Genomic DNA, 27,651 nt, shown 5'->3' with positions numbered 1-27,651 from the left:
GAATCACCGTGAAAAAAAATTACAAAGCTTTCAGGTTTAAGTCACAGTCATATACTGATTAGACCCCCATTCCTTCACCAGTGCACATGTTCCACCACCAAGAACCCCAATACACCTCCCTCCCACCCCACCCCCCACCTAAGTAGCTAATGATATTCCCTTTATTCTCTATATACTTTGAATACATTCCATATTTCCATGCAGAACACACTATTATTGTTTGGAAATTTTCCCCAACAATCAGGCCTGCTGAATAGGCATCATCTAATAATTTCTCTTCATTGCTGAGAGTGAAGACTCAGTCCTATCGCGGCCGCGCAGTTTTGGGTTTGTACTATTTTAGCTCAGTTCACAGTCAAAATGCATGGCTGCAAGAAGCCGCTCTGGTGCCAAAATGGGCTAGGAGACCTCAGGATCACAGTCTTTAGGAGCGGAGGGTCTGTTTCTCGTGCCACAGCTCCGAATCATATCTGGGCGGAAGGCGTGCCGATAACACCCCCCCTCCCAGGACCACCTACAGGCTAGTCACTAAAGAAAGTCCTACCTCCAGGTTGAGGGGTCTTAGAGGGTGGCTCTCACCACGTGGATGCTGCTGCTGTCGCCATTTTCGCTCAGAAAAATGGGGCAGAGAGGGAAAATCCCTCCCCGGGCTGCACGATGTTGTAGCTCAGTTCACAGTCAAAATACATGGCTGCAAGAAGCCGCTCTGGTGCCAAAATGGGTTAGGAAACCTCAGGATCACAGTCTTTAGGAGCGGAGGGTCTGCTTCTCGTGCCGCAGCTCCAGATCATATCTGGGCGAAAGGCGTGTATAATGTAATTTTCTATCTTAACTATAATATTTAAATGAAAATCTAAATAAGGTGTTTATACATTTATTAAAACAGTACGTAAAATTCTGAAACACTATCTTCTTTCCTATATGCATTGTCAAACTTTGGTGTGACAGAATTTATCAGTTAATGCCCAGCTCCCTCACATTTCTAAAATGTGTCCATATCCATTAACAGGAAATAAAATAACCTCACTTATGTATCTATTTATTTATTTAAAGAATCTGAATGATAATTTATATAGATAACATCAAAGAGCATAAATTATTTATCTTTACAAAGTGATGTCCAAGGCCAGTGATGTGATTCAGTGATAGAACACTTTCCCCAAATGTGTGAAGTCTTGGGTTTATTACTGGCACCACAAATTAATAAATAAATAGCTCAATGAACACGAATACTATTTTAAAATATAAACAAAATATAAAGACAGTTAAAGTGTAGGACAATAAATAATAGCAAAATTGGGAATTTTTATCAAGAAATTTATTAATTTTCTCTATTTTTATTATAATTCTAGTATATATTTTATTACAAATAATCTATTTGAAATACAAAGTATAGTACTATGCTTAAATAAAAGATATAATTAAGAAATGCTTAACTAGAAGGTTAAGGTGAAATATATTCACAGATAATTTTGCAGCATCTATATTTCAACATGCTCGTTTTTGAAATTGCTAATTACAACTCATTACAACTGTAGTCTTTTGCTAGCTCAATTGCTGGTTCACATTTTCTTTATTTTATGCATATCCTTGAAGCGATCACTATGAATGCTAGGAAATTGAATGATATAAGTTATCAGATTTATGGAACAGTCAAAAGATCTAATCTGATATGGGTTAGGTGAACCTGACCTGTGGAATGTTCTACATTTTATTTATTTAATTTTTTGGTTTTTGTGTCACACCTGGCGATGCACAGGGTCACTCCTAGCTCTGCACTCAGGAATTACCCCTGGCGGTGCTCAGGGAACCATGTGAGATGGTGGGAATCAAACCCCGGTCTGCCGTGCGCAAGGCAAATGACCTACCTGCTGTGCTATCACTCCAGCCCTGAGGTAGATGTTCTAGAAAAATTATAAAGTTTTCAGAGGAAGGATTTTACATTACAAAGTATATTCAAATGCAAAGGTTTATGAGGCTGTTGTTGGTAGACATTCTAGAAAAATTGACAAAAATCTTAGGGGAAAAGTTTTACATTAAAAAGCATATTAATATGTAAATATGCGCCATAAAATGTAGACATGCCAATAAAAAATTTTGAGGTGAGAGCTGCAAATCGATGAGGATGATCACACTAAAGGAATGACTGCACTGAATTACTCCACATTATTCATTTGTACTCTGGTTGATGATGTGCTAGAAAATAAGAGATCTGGATTATAGGTTAAGTGAGGTGTTTACAGGATGACATAGGCTAAGTCACTTATCTTTCTTCAGCTTATACCTTTCTTGAGAAAAGAAAATGGAAAGGATGGCATTATCACTAAGGTACATTTTCTCTCATTTGATCCTATTAACTAAAATAATTAGAACTTTGCTTTTTTGGTAGCTTTTGTTATTGGTGTCACTCTCAGCAGTGCTGGAGGGGGTCACCTGTGCCACAACAACACTGCTAAGGAGACTGCAGTGTCAGACATTAAGCTCATAACCTTGAACAGGCAAAGCATGTACTGTAAGTCATATCCTCACATCCACAAAATTGAGTAATTTGGGGGCAGGTGGATTGGATTACACACTCTGGTGCTTGGGAGCTACTCCAGGTTGTGTTCAAGATTGTTCCTGACGTTGCTTAAACCCCGGTCTGTCCTATACAAGAAGAGTGCTTTAACTCCTATACTAACCCTCCAGCCAAGAACTTGAATTCTTGTCTGTTAATCCAGGCAATTTCATTATCTCAAGAAATGGTATAAATTGTTAATATGATCCAGTGGCAACTATAAAAAATAATTTTTAGTGTATATTTCATCCTGTCTCCACCACCCCCACCCCCTGCCATGAGATAGCATATATTTTCCACCAATTCCCTGGATTCTTCTTGGTGAAAAGAAAGTTGTTCATTTTCAAGAAGCTGAGAAAGGTTGAGTTCCTTTTGGTGAAAGGGAAGCCACTGGAAGTATAACAACCTGAAGTATGTTCAGATCCCCCTTTATTTTGGCTTCTCTTTTTATGCAGAAATGGTGTTACATCAGAGAAGAAAATAATATCTGTTTGACTATTATACAAGAGTTACAATAGGACTTCTTTCAATTCCAAAACCACTCAGGATAGCCTAGGTTTTAAAGAGTAATTACCAACACCACATAGCCTGTTATCCCTTATCATCAGGAAGGTTAAAGAGATTCGATCACTCTCTAAAACTAGTATTAGTGGAGGGAGCGGGGAAGAAGAGACAGATGAGAACCAATAGGTGCAAAGGTCAAGGTACCACAGTGGTGTTAAGGAATGATAAAGTTAAATATCCAATCCACAGAGTCAACAACAATGGAATCAAGAGACATGAACTTGAATAACCAAACTCAAAAAGGTGCCTATTGTGAGAGCATGCTTGGTTAGGTTTAGAACAGGGAACCTGAGAACACTGATGTAGGAAAGTTTACATAGCGGTGGGATTTGTGATGAAATATTGTATGTCTAAAACCAAGCTATGAATATTTTTGTCTTATTAAAATAAAATGTGTTTTATGAAAACACATTTTATTAAAATATTTTATTAAAATTTTATTTAAAAGGGTTCTTTTAAAATAAAATGGGGGGAAAAACAAAAATTATGTGAAGAGCCGCTGAATCATGGTTTCTCCCTCTTGCCTATAGTCCTTTTCAGGTTCAGAATAATTCCTAAAGTCAAACCTCACCTTATTGCATACGATAGGACCTTTTAAACCCAACGTTTTTTAAAATTTATTTTATTTATTTTTTTGTAATGGAGTCCCATGAGGTGCAGTTACAGACTTACAAACTTTCGTGGTTACGTTTCAGTCATACAATGCTCAAATACCCATCCCTCCACTAGTGTCCATTATCCACCACCAACCATCCCATTATACCTCCCCTACCACCACTTCATCCCCCCAACCCCATCCCATTTCTATGGCAGGGTATAAACTTTTGCTCTCTATCTCATATTGGGTGTTGCGGTTTGCAACAGAGATATTGAGTGGCCATCGTGTTCACTCTAAAGCCTATTTTCAGAATGCATCTCCCATCCTGAGCGGGCCCTCCAAGCACCCTTTACTTGATGGTCCCATATTTATCTGAACTGCCTTTTTCCCCAGCATGTGATGCCGGCTTCCAAGCCTTGGAGGAATCCTCCTGGTGCTTATCTCTACTATTCGTGGGTGTTAGCCTCCCTTTCTGTTAGTTTATATTCCGCAAATGAGTGCAATCTTTCTATGTCTGTCCCACTCTTTCTGACTCATTTCACTTAAAATGATACTTTCTATGTTGATCCATATATATGCAAATTTCATGACTTCATCTTTTCTAACAGCTGCATAGTATTCCATTGTGTAGATGTACCAAAGTTTCTTTAACCAGTCATCCGTTTTCAGGCACTCGGTCTTTTTTTTTTCTCCAGATTCTGGCTATTGTAAACAGTGCTGCAATCAACATATAAGTGCAGATGTCATTTAGACTATACCTTTTTGCCTCTCCGGGACATATTCCCAGGAGTAGTATTGCTGGGTCAAATGGGAGCTCGATTTCTAAGTTTTAGAGAATCATCCATATTATTTTCTAAAAGGGCTGAACCAGTTCAGTTGGCATTCCCACCAGCAGTGAAGGAGAGTCCCTTCTCCCCACATCCGTGCCAACACCAGTTGCTTTTGTTCTTTTGGATGTGTGCCAATCTCTGTAGTGTGAGGTGGTATCTCATTGTTGTTTTGATCTGCATCTCCCTGATGATTACTGATGAAGAGCATCTTTTTCATGTGCCTCTTGGCTTTTCAGATATCTTGTTTGAGAAGGTTTCTGCTCATTTCATGACCACATTTTCTGATGGGGTTGGATATTTTCTTCTTGTAGAGTTCAACCAGTGTCCTGTATATCCTTGATACCAACCCCTTATCAGACGCATATTGGGTAAATATCCTTTCCTATCCTGTAGATTGTCTTTGTACTCTGGTCACTGTATCTTTTGAGGTGCAGACTCTTCTTAGTTTAAGATAATCCCATTTGTTTACTTCTGTTTCCACTTAGTTGGTCAGTGGCATGTCATCTTTGAAGATTCCTCTAGCTTCAATGTTGTAGAGGCTTTTGCCGACCTTTTCTTCAATGTACCTCATGGATTCCGGTCTGATGTTGAGGTCTTTAATCCATTTTGATCTGACTTTTGTTCATGGTAATAGGTAGAGATCTGAGCTCATTTTTTTTGCATATGGCCATCCAGTTTGGCCAGCACCATTTGATAAAGAGACTCTCCTTGCTCCACTTCACATTTCTTGCTCCCTTATCAAAGATTAGATGATCATATATTTGAGGATGTGTGTAAGGATACTCAACCCTGTTTCTTTAGTCTGTGGCTCTGTTTTTGTTCCAGTACCATGCTGTTTTAATGATAACAGCTTTGTAGTAGAGTTTGAGGTTGGGAAACGTGATGCCTCCCATCTTCTTTTTCCCAAGAATTGCTTTAGCTATTCCTGGGGGGTTGTTGTTCCATATGAACTTCAGGAGTGTTTGATCCATTTCTTTGAAGAATTTTATGTGTATCCTTATAGGGATCACATTGAATCTGTATAATGCTTTGGGGAATATGGCAATTTTGACAATGTTAATTCTCTCAATCCATGAGCAGTGGATATGTTTCTGTATTCTTGCGTCCTCTTTTATTTCGTGAAGGAGAATAAACCAAACATTTCTTAGTGCACTCAGAGACTCTAGAGTTAAATAATCAGTACAAATCCAGAACGGGTATAGCAGTCAATTCAAGAATATGGAAATACTGTTTTTCCTCACCTTACTGAAGAATTAGCTCCAACAGAAATTCAGCCTAGTAGCGGGGTCTTAATGTAAACCTGGAAAACTGGATTGCGTTCACATCAAGTACTGCATAAGTAGAAGAGAATTTACAAGAAAGAGAGAAAGAGAGAAAGAAAGAAAGAGAGAGAAAGAAAAAAGAAAGAAAGAAAGAAAGAAAGAAAGAAAGAAAGAAAGAAAGAAAGAAAGAAAGAAAGAAAGAAAGAAAGAGAGAGAGAGAGAGAAAGAGAGGAAGGAAAAAAGGAAGGAAGTAAGGAGGAAAGGAGGAAGGAAGGAAGGAAGGAAGGAAGGAAGGAAGGAAGGAAGGAAGGAAGGAAGGAAGGAAGGAAGGAAGGAAGGAAGGAAGGAAGGAAGGAAGGAAGGAAGGAAGGAAAACAACAGTAATGGAATTTTCAGGTGGTACTTTCTTTGTACCATCTCGGATAAACTTCAGGGTTGGAGAGAAGAAAAAAGTGTGAGCCAATTTGTATGCCAGAAAAGGCAAATAATAACATAATTAATAACATAATTAATTGAAAGACAATTAATTCATCAGTGGAGCCAAATATAACACTTGATGAGTAAAAATATATATCGTAATCTAGATTGATAAACTAGCTTCATCTGCAAGGGTGCCCAGATAAGAAAGGATTTATACTGTGCTAATTAAGGAAGATAGTAACATGGAATTAAAGAAGCATTGAGATTCCTGGCAGACATTTCTCTGGACTTAGTTACTAAAATACTAAAATGCAGAAATCCAAAACTATGCTGCTGCTAGTGCGGCCTCCTGACTTCATATCTCTTCATTCTCAGCAATGGAAAACAAATTACCAAATGCTTTCTTTTCAGATCGACTTTGGGGGGAGAAACTCCAAGTCAATAATAGTGAATTTTTTTTGTTTAAATATTGAATGTAATCAAAGTAAAGTGAAAGTAAAGTGAAATTTACCAGTTACACATGCGGGGTGGGGGGCTGGGAAGGTGGGGGGAAGGGGGGAGGTATATCGTGATTCTTGGTGGTGGAATATGTGCACTGGTGAAGGGATGGGTGTTTGAGCATTGTATAACTGAGACTTTAACCTGAACGCTTTGTAACTTTCCACATGGTGACTTAATAAAAGAATTTAAACAAACAAACAAATAAATAAATAAAGAAGCATTAACTTGAAGAAATCAAAAAAGGAAATTTTTTTCATGTAACTTGGGACACATTCGAGTTGTTATTATTGACCAGAGAAGCAATGGAAAGTCACTAGGGCTTTTAACAGAGGCCCAACATACTCATATTTGTAATTTCTTTTTTTTATTAGTTTATTTTTAATTAGAGAGTCATCGTGAGGGTACAGTTACAGATCCATACATCTTTGTGCTCATGTTTCCCCCATACAAAGTTCGATAACCCATCCCTTCACCAGTGCCCATTCTCCACCACCAGTAAACCCAACATCCCTCCTCCCCTCCCCAGTCCCGTCTCCCCCCACCCCACCCTGCCACTATGGCAGGGAATTCCCTTTTGTTCTCTCTCTCTGATTAGGTGTTGTGGTTTGCAATAAAGGTGTTGAGTGGCCACTGTGCTCAGTCTCTAGTCTGTATTCGGCCCGCATCACCCTTCCCCCACATGACCGCCAACCACATTTTACTTGGTGGTCCCTTCCCTGAGTTACCCAGAATGAGAGACCAGCCTCCAAGCCATGGAAACAATCTCCTGGTACTTATTTCTACTATTCTTGGGCGTTAGTGTTATAGTCTATTATTCTATATTCCACAGATGAGTGCAATCTTTCTATGTCTCTCTCTTTCTGACTCATTTCACTTAGCATGATACTTTCCATGTTGATCCACTTATATGCAAACATCATGACCTCATTTTTTCTAACAGCTGCATATTATTCCATTGTATAGATGTACCAGAGTTTCTTCAACCAGACATCTGTTCTAGGGCACTCGGGTTTTTTCCAGATTCTGGCTATTGTAAACAGTGCTGCGGTGAACATATAAGTGCATATGTCACTTCGACTATACTTTTTGGCTTTTCTGGGATATATTCCCAGCAGTGGTATTGCTGGGTCAAATGGGAACTCAACCTCTAGTTTTTTGAGAATCGTCCATACTGTTTTCCAAAAGGGCTGAACCAGCCGGCATTCCCACCAGCAGTGTAGAAGGGTCCCTTTCTCCCCACATCCTCTCCAACAGCGGTTGCTTTTGTTCTTTTGGATGTGTGCTAGCCTCTGTGGTGTGAGGTGGTATCTCATGGTTGTTTTGATCTGCATCTCTCTGACGATTAGTGATGTAGAGCACTTTTTCATGTGCCTTTTGGCCATTCGTATCTCTTCCTTGGTAAAGTTTCTGTTCATTTCTTCGCCCCATTTTTTGATGGGGTTGGATGTTTTCTTCTTGTAGAGTTCAACCAGTGCTTTATATACCATTGATATTAACCCCTTATCTGATGGGTATTGTGTAAATATCCTTTCCCATTCTGTAGATAGTCTTTGTATTCTGGTCACTGTATCTTTTGCGGTGCAGAAGCTTTTTAGTTTAATGTAGTCCCATTTGTTGATTTCTATTTTTACTAGATTGTTTAGTTCCGTGTCATCTTTGAAGATACCTTTATCTTCAATATCGTAGAGGGTTTTGCCGACCTTGTCTTCAATGTACCTTATGGTTCATATTTGTAATTTCTGAAGACTACACTGGCTGGCTACATACAGATTGAATTACAATTTGGACAGTTGAGAATATAAAAAGACCATTTAGGATATTACTGGGTCATGTCAGGCAAAAGGTGAAAGTGTTTTAGATGGGCTTCTTCCAATTAGTAATTTAAGATTTGAATACCGATTATTTTTAAAATGGAGAAAAGGAAGCATTTGGGAGATGCTGAATAGTCGACATAATTTGGACTTGGTAATTAGAAGTGAAAGACAAAAGAGATGGATATGTTTAAGATCATTCCCAGGATTCTGGCTTTAGCAACTGAGTAAACAATGGAGCATTCATCATGAGAAAGTGCCAAGAGAGGAATTTGTGAAAGAAGTGCATGGCTTTAGTTTTGAGTATAGACAATTTGGAAAGAAACAAGTACTGATGTTAAAGGTAGTGTTGAAATAGGAGGAGTCTAAGGAGGACAGAACCTTCTGGTGGGGGGTGTAGTGTTGGAACATTGTATGCATGAAACCCTATCAATCACAGTATTGTAAATAACAATGCTTCAATCTAAATATTTTTAATTTAAATAAAATTATGATGTTATTTAAAAAAATGATGGTTGGAAGAATTGCTTGGGATGGAAGATGTTTGCTGGAAGTAGATAAAGGACCAAACATGATGGCCTCTCAATATCTGTATTGCAAGATATAATGCCCAAATATAAAGATAGAGTAAGACAAAAATTGTCTGCCATAGGGGGAGGGGGAGGGACGGAAAGGGAAGGGGGATATTGGGGACATGGGTGGTAGAAAATGTGCACTAGTGGAGGGATGGGTGTTTAATCATTGTATGACTGAAATTCAAACATGAAAGCTTTGTAACTGTAGCTCATGGTGATTCAATTAAAAAAAAAGAAAAAATGTGAGCCAATTTATAATTTAGAGACAGAAAAATGCATTTTCTAATAGAAAGCTTAATTTTATATATATAAAGAAACTTAAAGCCACTTGAGCAGAGTGAGTCTAATTGAGAAGTAGAACAATTTTCATCATGTTTTAATGTTAGCTATCAATTTAGTAATACTTTTATTCACAGTAGCCACTATTTCAGAGAAATACATAATTTTATTAACTTCCTACATTTTCACAAGGTGAAATTTCATTATGCTCCTTGAGTAATTGAAACTGTGGACATTATTAGAGTCATCCAATTTCAGGAACTAAGAATAATTTATTTTCTAATAAAGTTTGTTTTGACTTATATGTGTCTGTCATTCTTGATTGTATCCTTGTCACTACAATGGTTCTCTGAGCAATGCCAGGAGTCATCCCTGAACAAAAAGCCAGGATAAATCCCTGAGCAAAGTTGTATGTGGCCCAAACTGTCATCTCTCAACATTTTTTTTCTCATGCACTCTGGAAATTATTGCACCAGCAAAGGGTCATAAAGTCATATAAATGAGGCATTTTAGTATATATACATTTAGTATATAAATTTATTTTTTTTGTTTATGTGTCATCATCAATAAGCAATTGTGGCTGTTTTTCAGTAACCTATTCAGTAACTTAATATAATACAACATTGAGAAATCTGGAATTTTATATAAAATTTAGGCAAAATCTCCTGGCCCCATGCCAGGCTGTTTTCACTGGGGCACCCTCGGAGGGGTGCGGGTTGAGTTTCCCTCCCTACCACAAGCAGAGTCCCAGAAGCCAAAAACCTCCAGTACCCGGCCACAGCCATGCTCAAGGCCACTCTTAACAAACTTGGATGAGCCTCACCCATGAAGGAACCAACAGAGGGACCTAGGTATGCGGGACCCGTGACTGAGATCTCCAAGCCTGTTCAGATCGGGACTGGGTCTCCTCCCCCAAATCTCCAGTTTTACAGTAGTTTGGCAGTCACACCCACAAACTGACACCCTCCTCCCCCCTGCACCACGTAATCTCATCAACAGCCAAGATCTATAAAACAAAGCTCCTGGAAGAAAGGGACACAATTTTTCCTGGAGTGCATGGCCGCATTCTGATGTACCTAAAGCAGCACACATGTGTTTGGTTTTAACATGCTTGCTTGTATCCTCTTATATATGGGTTTAAAGGACCCCAGAATGAAATCAACAACCTTTGCACACTTCCCTCGTACCATGGTGGGAAGATGTTTACGGGTTAGGTGGGTGTTTGAATATGATCTGTAATAAATTATTGTGAACTACTTTATGAAAATAAAATGCATTAAAATCGGAAAAGGGATTTAATATAAAAGTTAGTGAAGGAGCAATTTATTTAAAAAGAAATGCCAGGCTAAATATATGGCCAACTGGGTCAATGGTTCTTAATATTTTGAGAATTATGTCTATTTTCTGCTTTGTATTATTGAAGCTTGTGGTAACATAGATCAGTTGGATCATGAATATTTGCCTTCTATTCACCACAAACTGTAGAAAGTGTAAGATTCTATTGTATATTTAACTGATCCCTGTCCATTTACTTATAGAATAAGCCCATACTTGTTTTAGGCACTATCACACGCCTTGTAGATAAAGAGATTAACTGACCTTGCCCTAACTCTGAGGAAGTCCTAATTTTAAAATTAGTTTCTACATAATAGAAGATAGAATAAATTGAACAATATTCAGAAACAGGATATTTTCTGGGAGTGGTTAGTGTGGTCAGTAGAGGAGGGAGGTAAATCTCAGAAGAAAGCAACAAGCCACAGAGATACTTCCGGAACCCAAAATCACCATCCAGTTAAAATTTAACTCCAGTTCTATGATCTTATTTAACATTTTAGAATTTCTGGACATCTCATACTCTATACAGCACTGATGTACCAAGAGTAGCATACCAGATTTGTTGGGGTGTAAAGTAGAAGGCAACCAATCTCAGGGAGAAAAATATGTATATACATATATATATATATGTATATGTATCTATCTCTATCTAGATAGATAAATAAGCACACAAGACTCAACCTTTAAGAATATGCTAGTGATCTATTATACTAGGGCTTAATGGCTCCAGGATGAAAGACAATAATATTCACACATCTAAGAAAAATTTTTGGAACATTATTGGAGGATTATTAATAACAAGCAATGTAAAGTAAATTATTTAGGCCCTGCCTGGGATTAGGTCTTGGGGGGTCGAGGTGGAAACATTTGAAATATGGTGGTAGGAAAGTGTAATGGTGGCAGGATTGGTGTTGGGATATTGAATGTAATAAGTTACTGTGAAAAACTTCATAAAAAATAAAATAAAATAAGGAAGATGTAACCTAAATTAAACCAATCAATAAAATAAAATTCTTATTGCACTCATCTGTGGGATATAACAAAAGCATAGTATTAAACTAATACCCAAGGGCAGTAGAAACAAGGGCTGGGAGGACTGATCTATAGTTTAAAGCCTGCCTGAAGTGCTGGGGGAGAAGGCAGTTGTGATAGAGAAGGAACAACTATGGCAATATGACAATGAGAGTTGGAAATGATCACTCTGGATAAAAGCGCATGATGAAAGTAGGTAAAGGAGCAAACACGTTAACCTCTCACTATCTGTGTTGCCAACAATAAGAAAAATGTCTGTCATAGAGGCAGGGGGCAGTCTGGGGTGAGGGGTGACCAGAGGGACATTGGTAGTTGGAAATGTACACTGGTTGAAGGGTGGGTGTTGGAACATTTTCTGACTGAAACCTGATCATGAACAGCTTTGTAACAGTGTATCTCAAGGTGATTCAATAAAACAGAATGAATAAAATTCTTAATTGTGTCATTTGTGGTCACTTTTTTTAACTTCTTCATAATTACTAAAAGTAATGTTTTACTTACAGAGGAGAGAGTTATGCAAATTATTTTCCAGAAGTCAAATATTTTGAATTTGCTATCCTTGGTAGAAAATTACTTCTGTGGCATCCTCTGTACCGTATCAGTGTTTTTAATTCTTTCTCTTTTCTTTCTTTTTTAGAGTGAAATATTTTGAGAAAGAGAGGAGAGAGAGAAAAACAGAGAGAGAGAGAGAAATCTGGGCTTCTCCAGAAAAGTAATAACAGAGTACACATAACATGTTGAGAGATTATGGTGACTTCCAATGTATAAGCCATTGATAGCCATTGATAGCTAGGTAATTGCATGGGTATTTATTTACCATCTTTCTGTAGAAGTTAGACTTGATTTTGAAAATAATCTTGTCATTTTTGTGGGGGAGCAGTATGCTTGTAATGCTCAGGACTCTGTCCTGTTGGGCTTGAGGGACCATATGGAATGCTGGGTGTAGAACCTGGGATAGCCATAAGCAAGGCAAGTACTTTACCCACTGTACTGTCTTTCCAGCTTGGACATTTTTTTATCTTAAAGAAGCTCTTCCAGGGATTCTTGCAGAATTGGTTTCAAGGCAATGAAGTTCCAGAGCTGTTGTTTGTCCATGAAACTATGTGTCATTTCCTTTGAACAGAATGATAGTCTGCACAGTAGAATTTTTTTGGTGAGGTGTTCATTTCATTGATTTTTTTTAAAAAAACTATTTCACACTATTGTCTCAGGCTTATTGTGTCACTTGAAAAATCTGCTGTGTATCTTAAAGACACTCATTTGCATGCAATTTCCATATTTGATTTTGCTATTTTCATTATTCTATATCTTTGATTTTCATCAGTCTGGTTATGATATGTCTTGGATTATTTTTATTTGGGTTTCTCTGGCTCATACTGGTTGGGTCTCTTGAATCCCTGTGAATTGACTCCTTTACTCTGGGAAATTCCCAGCTATGATTTCTTTGAGTAATAGTTCTTCATCGGAACTGCCTTTCCTATCCTCTGGTTTTCAAATACTTCTTATGTTGTTCTTCTTGAATTCATCCCAAAGTCCTATCATTTGTTGTTGATTTATTTTGTGACTGTCTTGGAAAACTTCTTTATTTTCCAGTGGTTTTCCACCTCTCACCTTAGAACTCACTGAGTTTATCCACGGTTGCTGTTTCTCTGTTGCCAAGACCTTTCACTGAGTAAAGGTAGTCAATAAATCACAAGAGTGTATGAGAGCAGAAATGAGAAACCTATCAGAAGTGACAGAACAAATGAATTCGGTAGGTGACATCCTTAGCATTTTCTATCTTAAGTCATTACCTGAGAGGTTATATAGCTGGTTAGTACTTGTTGAGTCTCCAGGGTAACTATCTTTGCTCATCAAGCACAGTGTAGGTTTGCACAGCTTTTCCACTGTGCCTGTTGTAGTCTGGAGGTGAATCTTTCTAATTCACTTTCAACATGCCATCCTCAGTGCCAGGGAGATATGTGGGAGAACCACTGAATGATGCTCTCTTTCTTTCCTGTTGAAGTTATTCCATTCCAATTTGATGTTACTCTCAGTTATTTAGAGCTTCTTGTGCTGCTTTCAGGAAGATGTTCTACGGTCTCAAACCTGTTAACACTATAATTTAGGGTTATGCTTTTTCTCACTATCACAAATACCTTTATTTTTCTGATAATGGTAACTGAAGCAAATGTTAATTTTAGCACAGTGTGGTTGTGGGTTGTGGGCCATTTCAGTGTGAGGTGTGGTCCCTATTGGATGTGAAGGAGGTAAATATCTCATGATCACATCAAGAGCCATGCACTTCAGAACCACATTTTTTTTCTGACCTGTGGGCATATGGACATAGCCAAGGGTCTGCTCCATCAACTGGGGTTCTTTAATGCTCCATCTTACTCTCTACTTTGGTGATGGGCAGGGATGGTGGGCAAAAGCTGCTAAACTGTGACTTTATATAACCTCTCAGATCACTGCTCCTCTGTGAGATTTTCTATAAAGGTCACGGGGAATAATTTAAATATAAATAAGTAAAACAAACCACCGATAGCACAGTGGTTGGGCTTTCACCTTTCATGTGGCCAACCCGTGTTCGATTCCTCCGCCCCTCTCGGAGAGCTGGGCAAGCTACCGAGAGTATGGAGCCCGCACAGCAGAGCCTGGCAAGCTACTCATGCGTATTGGATATGCCAAAAACAGTAACAATAAGTCTCTCAATGAGAGACGTTACTGGTGCCCGCTTGAACAAATCGATGAGCAACGGGATGACAGTATATAAGAATTTGGAAAGATTTAAATACATGAATTATTTTTCTTTTTTTTTTAATTTTTGGGTCACACCCAGCAGTCCTCAGTGGTAACTCCTGGCTCTGCACTCAGGAGTTACTCCTGGCGGTGCTTGGGCGACCATCTGGGATGCTGGGGATTGAAACCAGGTTGACCGTGTACAAGGCAAACACCCTACCCACTGTACTATTGCTCTGGCCTCTACATGAAGAAATTGAACCTGGGACTGCTGTTTTAGTAACTTATTAAACAGGTTAATGTTTACAATTATGTATTCTATTAATATGCTATAGTAAAAATGTTCACTAGAATTTTAAAATTTCAACTGAATCATCACTGATAGATTTAGTTGCTAAAAAATTGACTAACCGGCAGTCCCCGCCGGGGCCGGTGCTCGGCTCCGGCTTGGTTTCGGCTCGGGTGCCCATGTCTCTGCACAGCCGGTGGATGTGGAACGAGCGGGAACCAGAGACAATTTAGGATTTGGGGTTCCAGCAAGCGCTTGCACTCATGTATGGAGACTGTGAACTAAGCTTTTGCCACATGCTGGTCCAGGAAGGGAAATGATTCATTTTCCAACTTAAATCTCCGCGGGCTTAATTACTATAATACAGAAATTGTAAACCGCGCGGCCACTACTGCAGCCGCGCGACATTTTATCTTTTCATTCTCATCAGTGGAAAACTTATTATCAAATATTTCATTGTTAATAGAGCTGTATTCTTGGGGGATAAATTCCAACAAAAATAGTGAGTCTGTTTTGAAACTCTAACAACAATAGTGAGTTGTGTGTTGAAATCTGGAATGTAATCAAGGTAAAGAGAAAAGGAAGTGAAATTATCACTCACCCCCGGGGAGGGGGGGTTGGGGGTGAGGGGTGGGATGTATACTTTTGTTTTGTTTTGTTTTTGCTTTTGTTTTCGTTTTGTTTTTGTTTTTATTGGTGGTGGAATATGGGCACTGGTGAAGGGATGGGTGTTTGAGCATTGTATAATGGAGATATAAGCCTGAGAACTTTGTAACTTTCCACTTGGTGATTCAATAAAATAAATTTAAAAAATTGACTAACCCCTTTTTATTCTTAGGGTAGTTTAAAGCAAGAAAAGTAAAGAAAAAAATATTGCTAAAAACAATGTACACTTTCTGGACTAAAATGTGACTCCTCACATCCCAAGATCACCTCTATAAACAAGAAATTTAAATGTAAGTCAGAGCTATATAATGATTCATTGTTGGTACATATTTTAGGAGAGTATCATGATCTACTAATTCCTTATCAAACAGGATACATTTTTAATTTATTTTTCAACTTTATCTGATGTATGATAAAAGATGCCTAGGTTTATAAACCATTAGAGATTCCATCATTAATTGCAGCAGGAGCTGAGCTTTAGTTTCAGAACTCTTTAGAAATGAGGGAATAAACATAGTAAGAACAGCAATAGTTATCAAATTAAAAGATATTTTTACAATTTTCTCTATATTAACAACTTCTCCAAATAAGAAATCTTGGCATTTCTATTTCCTTGGCAATCTTTAATGTAATTAACAGAAAGGAAGAGGGAGAGTGGGAGAGAGAGAAGGGAGGAGGGAGGGAGAGAAGGAAAGTGCCTGCCATAGACCCGTGGAGGCAGGATAAGAGAGGGAGTGTTGGGAGGGAAACTGGAGTCATTCGTGGTGAAAGTGAACACTGGTGGACAGATGGCCGTTGGATCATTGTATGACTTAAACCCGAGCATAAACAGGTTTGTAGCTGTGTAGTTCATGGTGACTCAATAAAAAAATAATAAATTAATGAATAAAAAAGAAATAAGTATACAAAAAATTCATTTTACTTCACATGTAATTTGTAATAGTGGATCTCTTCAATGTCCTATTCAATCACTTTAACGAATAAAATATAGAACTGGCTCAGTTGTTGGACAATTTAAAACATTTTATTAGGAAATATGATTATACCATTACTTTGATTCCATTCTCATAAAGCAAAAAAATGGTTCAGGAAGTTCCATTCCATCGAGTAGCTGTGAAAAATGACATAGACATATGAATTTATAAAATTCAAAGTCATTGGTTGAGAAGTAAAGAACTTGAGAAGCCCAAATAGTCTTCAGTTACTTAATTCAGAGCAGTCATACATCTCATCAGTTCACTGCTGGAAGTGATAGTGGGATATTGTACAATTCTCATAATTGTGTAGAATATTCTTTCAATAGTCATTTCACTTATATAATTTACTCATAGTAATTTATTCATTTTACGAATATCTCTGGACAGACAAAATTTTTTACTGAAATTTAACCCTATGCTGTCTCTGTCCAATAGGCATTATTAAATTTCTGCTGTTCTTATTACTAATATTTTTAAATGGAGGTAATAAGAGGTTCATTTAAAAATGAGTCACTTCTGATCAGTTAAGACATTTGCTCGAGTTTAATTTCATTATTGAAACATATGATTATCTTAGACCATGTACCAAAAATTCTTTGATTCAAACATAGGAAAATAACATTCTTCCTTCTTAGTGGAGCTGGCATGAGAGTACAGTGGGTAGTACATTACACGTGGCATTTCCAGGTTCTATCTCCAGGACCAAATGAGGTCCCCCAAGTCAGCCAGGAGTGATCCCTCAGCACAAAGCCAGGATTAAGCCCTGAGCATAGACAGGCATGGCCCAAAAACAAACCAAAAACTTTGGCATGGTGCAACAGATATGCCAATATTAGGACTGGGTAGTAATTAGAAAATCAAACCACAATGTTCTCAGTGATATTAAGAGATCCTTCAGTTGTTTTCAGTAAGAAATGGTTATCATATGGTGTGTATGTATGTGTGTTTGCATACTCATGTGTGTTTGTGTGTTTGAATCTCTGAATTTTCTTTTCTTAACTTCAAAACTAATTTTTATTTTAAAATATATAGAAGTGACTTATTTCACTAGATACATAACTCAACATGACTAAAGTTATATAGCTGCTAAATATACCCCCCAAATTCATTAGTCCTGTTCTTTCTCTACACACTTTGCTAGATCAAACATTTTCAAACTTTCCTTGCTAACACACATTGACATACTATTAAGTTCATATCCATAAAATAAGACCATAATGGGAAAACAAATTATCAAATGCCTCCTTTCCAGCAGGTCCGACTCTCTGGCGGAGAATCCCAAACAATAATATTGAGTTTTTGTGTGAATGTAATCAAAGTAAAGAGAAAGTAAAGTGAAATTTATCAGCTACACAGGTGGGGTGGGGGGTTGGGGGGCTAGGGGGGTAGGGGGAAGTTTATTGTGATTCTTGGTGGTGGAATATGTGCACTGGTGAAGGGATGGGTGTTCGAGCATTGTGTAACTGAGACTTAAGCCTGAAAGCTTTGTAATTTTCCACATGGTGATTCAATAAAAAAATAAAATTAAAAAATAAAATAGAATAAAATAAAATAAAATAAATAAAGAAAAAAAGACCATAAGGAATACATACGATTTCTGATTCATTGGATAAGAGGACGTTTCTTGGACTGGACTCTATATTCCCCATCCGTGAGATGACAGATAGTTGTGTCATCAACCGTACTTTGCCCACACAGTCTAGGAACTGCCCTAGGAAAAGTTTAGGCAACACCATGGAAGAAGCCTGTGTACCTGATGACATTATCAAGTGGTGATGTGCCACCACCATCAATTGCTAGACTTTACTTAAGAAATTAAACATCTAGGGCTGGAGCAATGGTACAGCGGGTAGGGCGTTTGCCTTGCATGCGGCCGACCCAGGTTTGATTCCCAGCATCCCATATGGTCCCCTGAGCACCGCCAGGAGTGATTCCTGAGTGCAGAGCCAGGAGTAACCCCTGTGCATCGCCAGATGTGACCCAAAAAGCAAAAAAATAAATAAATAAATAAACATCTATCTTATTTAGACAACAGTGTTTTGAAGTTTCTTTGTAAAAACAGATTAACATTTTTGCCTTTACCGTACAATTTGCCTTTTATGTCTCACGTCACATTCCCTTGGCTGTCTTCTGATTTCTGTAGGAGTGTACCACAGATAATTCTATGTAAGCTCCAATTTATCTTAAATTGATCACAACCCTTCAAGTCTATGCTGCACATCTATATACCACTTGTACTAAGGCTTTCATTAATGCCTCAGCAGGGCAGCCCAGCCCCTGTGCAACCTTCAAATAATGGAAGAAAAATGCAGGATATATGCTTCTCTCACGTCCTTGAGTCAGACAGTGATTAAGAGAACTTAAACTAAACCAAAGAAGACTCACTAGAATACAAAAGAATTAGTAAATATGTGAAAGTCGTGCATAGGAGACTTTAGCTAAAAATATCATGTCAGATTCCAAATAGGATCATGAGACAAAAGACAGAAAAACAATTAGAAGACTTCAGGTTTCTAAAGTACAAATGTTATAAATTCAAAGTGGCTTGAAGTTAACTTTCTAAAGCACACTTTTGATATAGAGTGACAGATTACTTAAAATCCTCCACTGACTCCCTCTATCCGCCCTTCTCATGGTGCAGTCAAGGGTCTTTACAATATTTTCCTGCCATGGGTTCTTCTTTTCCGTATCTCGCCCCAACTATGATTCACTGTGCTAAAATGCTTGCAATACTTGCAATATTCCATAAGGTATTTAATCTTTCTTCCTTTCAACTTTGTTTTTCTTTTTATATTTCTGTACCACTTTCCACTTATTCTCCTAACAAATTTTACTCCACACCTGATTTTTTTCTTATATAAAACCTTTTTGGATTCTTTGCACTGCCTCACTGTGTAAACAAAAAAATAGGGGGGGGGTGCAGGCAGTGGCGCTCTATCTCCAGCGAAGTCTCAAGCCGCTTCCCCCATCCCAGGGAGGTTGATGGCGATGAGGAGGCGAAGGAAGGAATGACAGCCAGGCAGGCTGGTTGGTCTCAGTTGCAGTTCATTCCATTCCCATCTCCATCCTCCTCTGATTCTCCTCCTGCTTCTTCCTCTCCCATGCTACTTCATTCATTTTCTCGCTCTGGATCTGGATCTCAACCTGGCTTCTCTGGATCTGGCACCCCCCAGCCCACTCTTACAGCCTAGTTAAATCCCCCAGCATGAGGGGTTGGGGCTTACACATAGGTGTGGTCACCATCAATAGGGGTAAAGTTCTTTCCCTCAGGGGATGTTTCTTCTAGGACAAATTCTCTTTCAGCAGGACACCCTCCCAAGAGCGGAATCCCATGGGTGTGTTTCTCCTCTTCTGTCTAACAAACATATAAGCATTCATAATATTAATCATTTTGTATGGACACACTAAGAGATGCATTAAACTTGTAGAATTGCTCTCCTGGGGCCATCTCAGTCTCAGACTACAGTGCTCAGGCCAGATTAGTCTTTTCTATCTATAGCAGGGTCCTAGTCTCGTCGTTGCTTTTGGATCATGACAACATTTGTCCATGATCAAGCTCTTAATTTATAGTTAAGGATCCTGGCGCTTTGGACTGGCCCATATCCATGCCAGGGTAGCTCATAGCTTGCTCTGGGTCCCTTCAGTCCCTCGTCAGGACACTGCTTTTGGGGTGCTAGGAACTAAGAGCAACTGAGGCTTAAGTCGAGAAAGTAGATGCCCGGGAGTGAATAATATTCGAAGCCAATTAAATCCCAAGTTACAAAAGCATATAAACAACTGTCTTTCTTTGTCCATACAAAAAGGACATTGCTTTAAAGTAAACTATTCAAAAGACATAAAGAGAGGAGAAAGACAATATTTCACTCATACATGTAAAATCATAGATTTCCGAGGAATCTGACCTTACAAGTTAACAGAGTCTGATTAGGGAAAAAGCTGATTTGCTTGTTGAGGAAGATAGCATAGAAAAGTGGTTACAGATAAACAAAGGAATGGGAGTGACTCAGGAGCACAGTGATAAACCTAAAACTTCCTGTGGCAAGGGGAACAGGACATACCAGTGTTGTTTTAAAATGTTTAGAAATTATTACCAGATTAACCTAAACTCTTTGTGGCCAGGGAGAAAGGACAAATCAATGATAATCTACACCTTACACCAATTACATCCTCATCATCATCCCGTTGAATTTCTCAAGCGGTTTCAGTAATGTCTCCATTCGTCCTAGCCCTGAGATTTTAGAAACCTCTCTCTACTCGTCCTTCCCAATGATGCCGCATTGGAGGCTCTTTCAGGGTCAGGGGAATGAGACCCATGTTGTTACTGGTTTTGGCATATTAATACATCATGGGTACCTTGCGAGGCTCTCCTATGTGGGCAGAAAACTTCCGGTAGTTTGCCAGGTTCTCCCAGAGGGAGAAGTAGGCTATGAGATTTCCATTTCCCAGTAGCTAGGCAGTCACACCCAGGGACTGCCCCCGGTGCCGTGTAATCCCCTCAACGGCCAGCATCCAGAGACTTAAGAGCAAGCTCTCAGAAGAGAAGGATGCAGAGAGTCTCTTGCCCCCTCACCTGGATGTCTTCCCCGGGGCCCCTCGAAGGGGATGGGCTCCAGCCTCCCTCCCTCCCTGCCCCAAGCAGGGCTCACGGTGGCCAAAGACCTCCGGAGCCTAGCCACAGCCATGCTCAAGGCCCCTCTCCACAGTTCGGACGAGCCTCATGCATGAAGGTACATCCATCATGAAATACTTAATTATTCTCTCTTTTATAATACCTTTGCACTTCTCATTATTATTTGTTTCTATCATTGCCCACACTGTAGCATAAGGAAAGTCTTGTAGGTCTGTTAACTCAACCTAAATGTTAAGGGTTTAAAGCAAATTATAATACGAGACTTGGAGAGATAGTACAGTGGGTAGAGCACTTTCCTTTAATGTTGTCAAGATGGATTCAGTTTCAAGTGCTCCATATGTTCTCCTTAAGACTGCAAGGACTGATCCTCTGTTGCAGATCCAGGAGTAATCCATGAGCACCAATAGGTCTAGACCCCTCAAATAAATGATAATATTAATTTTTACCTGTATTTTTGAGAAAGAAGTGGAACACTCACTAACTAACTTTCCTTTAGTAAAAGGAAAGAAAGCCACAGAGAATAACAGAAAGATAGAGATAAGGAGAGGAAAAAAGAAAAGACTAGAAATGAGTTAGGAATACCGTCATGGATAATGGGAATATCTTGCATGAATGAGACTGGATTTGATCCCTAAAACAAAACAAAAAAATAAAGACAGGAAAATGAAAGAAAAAATAAAAAAAGAAAGAAAGAGAGAGAGAGAAAGAAAGAGAGAAGGAAAGAAGAAAGAAAGAAAGAAAGAAAGAAAGAAAGAAAGAAAGAAAGAAAGAAAGAAAGAAAGAAAGAAAGAGAGAAGGAAAGAAAGCAAGAAAGCAAGCAAGCAAGCAAGAAAGAAAGAATGAAAGAGAAAGAAAGAGATAAGGAAAGAAAGAAAGAAAGAAAGAAAGAAAGAAAGAAAGAAAGAAAGAAAGAAAGAAAGAAAGAAAGAAAGAAAGAAAGAAAGAAAGAAAGAAACAAAGAAAGAAAGAAAAGAAAGGGACAAAGAAAAAGGAAATAAAAAAGAAAGTGTAAGTAACAGCTTTGAGGTGGTAAAATAACGAAGTGTTTTGGGTGGCATATTGTAGAGAGTAGAGAATCATAAAGGGTGATTATTCTAATTTATCTTTAAGGTTTCAATTCAGAGTCTCTGGTTCCTTTTTTCTTTGACTTTTTTTTTTTTTGCTTTTTGGGGTCATATCCGGCTATGCACAGGGGTTACTCTTGATTCTGAACTCAGGAATTACTCCTGGTGGTGCTTGCGGTACCATATGGGCTACTGGAAATTGAACCTGGGTCCGCCGCATGCAAGGCAAACTCCCTACCTGCTGTGCTATCACTCCAGCCTCGCCTCTGGTTCTTAAAAATAATTTCCAGATGCGACAGACTAGTTAGCCTTATTTAAATAAAAATTGGTTTAAAATTATCTGTCATTTTGTAATGAAAAAATTTTATCTCAATACAAAAAAATGTTATGACCTCTTAATATCTTAAATCATTAAGTAAGTTAGTAAGTGAAAACTTTTAACTTTTTATGTCATTTAGTAGCAGCTAGAAAATATAGTAGTCTTTCCCTTAAGCACAGTATTCAGCTGCCAAGATTGGGCCAAAATCAACTCAATTGATAAGTTATTTTGAGATAGAAAAAAAGGAGGAACCACATACGTGTACACTTTATCACGGTATAATTTTATAATTATTCTAAATTAGTTATGGCTGTTAATTTCTATTCAGACAACTTTATTACATATATCTACGTTTAGGAAAATATCACTTTCACATTCATATCACTTTCGTCCCATTCATGCATCTGTTCCAGCGGGCACCAGTAACATCTTCATTGTGAGATTTCTTATTCCTGTTTTTGGCATATTGTATGCACCACAGTTAGCTTTCCAGGCTCTGTCGTGTGGGTGGGATACTCTCGGTAGTATCTTGCCGAGCTCTCCTAGAGGGACAGAGGAATCGAACCCGGGTCGCCGCATGCAAGGCAAACGCCCTACCCACTGTTCTATTGCTCTGTTATAAATAAGATTCAGTATTAAGCATGGTTTCAGTCATCTGCTCGGCATCTTGGAATGTATTACTATGTGTACGGTGGACTACTATAAATTTTAATTACCTTAGATTATGGATTTATATTATTAGTAAATGATGTGTCTGTTTCTGCATATGTGTGTATATGTGCATATCTGTTAAGAGAATGCTGCTTTATCCTCTAAAGTGGTATAATCAAGTTGAGAATCATAACCCTATAAAACAAAAAATGTAAAATTTATTGTTTTATATGTTTGTTTTGGGGCCACAATTGGCAGTGTTCGGTGCTTACTCCTTGCTCCTGTCCAGACTCGGAGTGACTGTATGGAATGGCTTAGCTCTGTGTAGAGCAAGCGCCCTGCTCACTACACTATCCCTCTAACCCAGATTTCTATCTTGTAAATAAATCATAACTGTTATAGAATCGTGAAGTACTCATCGGTAAACACTATTAATTTATTATTCTATCTCAAATCCAGGAAGGTACTGAGATGCTTATAATCTAAAATATATGATCAGTTTTTCCCTGATTCTCCTTGACATTTTTGTTAAAGTATAACAGAGCTCTAAAAGATCATCTTTGAGCATGGTTTTGCTAAGTCGAGGTCAGAGAGAATAGCAGAAAAACTTCCCTAATGTTTGCCTGCATATCTAACTAAAATTCTTTTGTTTTCATTCGTTTTGGGGCTACACTATGCTATTCTCAAGATTTACTCCTCACTCTGTTCTCAGGAATCACTCAGAGTGGCCTTGGGGACTATATGAGATGCCAGGGGTTGAACCCAGTCCTCCTTGTGCAAGGCAAGTGTCCTGTTCTCTTTAGGATCTCTCTTACCCCTTTTCACTAAAATTCTTTCTTCATCTCCTCTATCCTTTGTCATGGAAGAGAATCCAAATCTGAGACATGATTTTATGTTACAGAAAAGTTTGCTACTCTGCACTTATTTGAGATGTTAAGCAACCAATCTTTTAATACTTATGGTAATACTTACAATTGGATTGCTGAAAAATTGTGATGCTAATTTTAGCAGCCCCCTCTCCCCTCCTTTTCCTATCTCTCTCCTTTTGTCTCTCCCTTTCTTTCTTTCTTACTTTAAATATAATATTTTAGAGACTAGTGAGATAGCAAAGCAGGTTGCATTTCATGATATTAAATCCAATGTTATCTTCAATAATTCAATATCATTGGCCAAGCAAACAGAAGCAAATATTTATGGGACTATATCAAACTTAGATGCTTCTGCAATGCCATAGAAATGATGACCAGAATTAAGATATCACACAAATGGAGAAAATTAGGCATTAGAAAAAGTTAACTAGAAAAAAATCAACCCCCTCAAAATATGGGGAAAAGAGATGAACAGAAATTATCTTAAAGAAGACATTCAGATGAAAATAGGAATATGACAAAGTGCTCTTCATCACTTATCATAAGGGAAATGCAAATCAAAGCAACAATGAAGTATAAACTCACACTAGTGAGACTGCCCTTATACATCTTAATGACAAACATGAACATTCCAGGGAAAGTATTACAACATAATGCAATGTGCTAAAAGTATTTTTCTCTTTGATAGTCATCATTTCTGTTTCAAAAGTATGATTTTTGAACATAATAAAAATAAATTCAGACACTGAACATATAGTACAGAAGGTAAGAAGCTTGTCTACATGATGGTTGTTGAATGTTCAGACCCAGTTTTGTCCCTAGCTCTACATATGGTCCCCAAAGTACTGACACTAGTGACCCCTGAACACAGTGCCAAGGGTGGCCCAAACATTCCCCCAACCAAATAATTATAAAAAAATTCAAACACTGAATTAAATATAAGAAACTGAAACAATTTTTAAAATTATTTTATTTTTGTGATAACAGTTTCTAAAAATAATGACACCCCTTTAAAACCTTGATTTTTTTACTACCGTTTCTTTTTCATAAATGTAATCTAGAACATATACCATAAGAAGCTTTATGCTGAAGCCAGAAAAAATTCAGGAAAGTGTTTCTCATAGTCTCATAGAATCCTGATAAAACTGTGTATCCATAAATAAGGAAGCAATTACTACCTCTTAAAAAGTGAACTTTTTGATTTTTTTACCGTTACAGGGCCAATCAAAAGCAGAGACACCCAGAAAGAGATGGTGCTGAGCACAGACTTTCCATCCTGTTCACCCACTGTTTAGCTTCAATGAGATGCAATTTGAATTGCCACAAGACACAGGTGGGATTTTACTGCTAGGAGCTGAACACTGAACACCTCAGGTGAGCCTCTGTCATGACTTAGAATCTTCTTTCAAGTCAACATTCCTCACTAACCCTGTATCCATGAAAGAACGTGAACATAATTTAACTGAATTCCAAGTCAAATTCAGCAGTAATGCATTTAAAATTAGTCCAGAGATCTTTGGATGTGAGGAGCTGATTGCACTTAAATTGGTTTCTATTGACCTTTGGAGTGCCCAAGAACAGATGATTGGTTAAAAAATCTTTAATACATCTACACAATGGAATACTATGCAGATGTTAGAAAAGATCAAGTCATGATATTTGCATATAGATGGATCAACATGGAAAGTATCATGTTAAGTGAAATGAGTCAGAAAGAGAGGGACAGACATAGAATGATTGCACTCATTTGTGGAATATAAAGTAACAGAATGGTAGTAGAGATAAGTATCAGGAGGATTACTCCACAGCTTAGAAACCTGCCTTGAATGCTAGGGGAAAAGGCAGCTCAGATAGAGAAGGGACCACCAAGTAAAGGGTGCTAGGAGTATCCATTCGGGATGAGAGATGCAGGCTGAAAGTAGACTATTGACCAAACATTATGGCCACTTAATACCTCTACTGCAAACCACAACACCCAAAAGGAGAAAGAGAGCAAAAGGGAATGCCCTGCCACAGAGGCGAGGTGGGAGGGGGGACAAAGTGGGGGTGGTGGGAGGGATGCTGAGACCATTGATGTTGGAAATTTGGTACTGGTGGAGGGATGGGTACTCGACCAATGTGTGACTGAAACACAAACACGAATGTTTGTAAGTCTGTAACTGTACCTCACAGTGAATCATTAATAAAAAATTTTTAAAACAAGTATATGGAAGGCAAGCTTGGGTCAATGTTTGGAGGGATGAAGGACAAGCAAAGTTCTTCCTAACACGTTGCTGGTTAATTGCATGTTCATAAGAGCAGAGTTGATGGAATAGCACCCCCTGGAACTGTCATGAAAGAGAGAGAGAGAGAGAGAAAGAGAGAGAGAGAGGCAGAGAGACAGAGACAGAGAGCAAAATCACTGTAGGAAGTAAAAAGGACTATCACAGATATCTTACATCACCTGACTGTTTTGTGATTATCAACGTTCTGTTATAGATTAGACTTTGGGAAACTAGTTCCAGACAGTTCTGTGGGAATATAGAATATAAACTTCATAGCATGATCCTGCTCCTTCTTTAAAAAAATTATTAGTGAATCACTGTGAGATACAGTTACAGACTTACAAACTTTCGTGCTTGCATTTCAGTCATACAATGGTCGAGTGCCCATCCCTCCACCAGTACCCAATTTCCACCACCAATGGTCTCAGCATCCCCCACACCACATGCACATCGCGTTCCCCAACCCATCCAGACTCTGTGGCAGGGCATTGCCTTTTGCTCTCTCTCTCTCTCCTCTCTCTCCTTTTGGGTGTTGTGGTTTGCAGTAGAGGCATTAGTGGTCATCATATTTGGTCTATAGTCTACTTTTAGCCCGAATCTCTCATGCCAAACAAGCCCTACTAGCACCCTTTACTTGTTGGTCCCTTCTCTATTTGAGCTGCCTTTTGACCCAGCATGCAGGGCCAGCGTATAAACTGTGGAGTAATCCTCCTGGTACATATCTCTACTGTTCTTGGGTGTTAGTCTATGATTCTGTTACTTTATATTCCACAAATAGACAAATATTTCTTTGTCTATCCCTCTCTTTCTGGCTCATTTCACTTAACCTGCTCCTTTTTATTTGTTTTTATATGTTGTTTCTGGGCCACATCTGGTGCTCAGGGATCACTCCTGACTCGACTACTAGCAGGGCTCAGGGAGCCAAACCCATGTGAAATGCCAGGGATGGAATCATCTGGGCAAGGCAAGCAACCCTGCTGCCATACTGTCTCCAGCTCCACCAAGTTTTTGCTCTTTAACCCCCAAATGCATATTAGCTTAGATGCCTCCATGCTGCATAATTAAATACTGATAAGTACGATTCATGAGCAAACATGTATAACTTTAGCACCGCCCTAGTCCTGTTACTCATGACCAATCCCTCATGCATATTCCGACCCTTATTGAACTCATCGCTTAAAAACATTCACTGAAAACGTCATGTGAAACTGCCTCACTGGAGTGTCCATGGTAATGTCTCAGGACATTACTGTCATCTTAATAAATCTTTCTGCATTAACCTAAAAAATATTGATGAAAGAGAGATCACTCCATTGCTTTGTAGCTGATGTTTGAATGTTCTAGTATAGAAGGTAGCAATGTACCTGTAAATCTTCCTAATAGCTGACTACTTATTTTATTATTATTTTTTATTTATTTTTAAATTCTGTTGAATCA

The sequence above is a fragment of the Sorex araneus genome, chromosome X (assembly GCF_027595985.1).
Source record: "Sorex araneus isolate mSorAra2 chromosome X, mSorAra2.pri, whole genome shotgun sequence".
In the NCBI taxonomy this organism is placed as follows: Eukaryota; Metazoa; Chordata; class Mammalia; order Eulipotyphla; family Soricidae; genus Sorex; species Sorex araneus.
Note: the sequence above shows the minus strand (reverse complement) of the source record.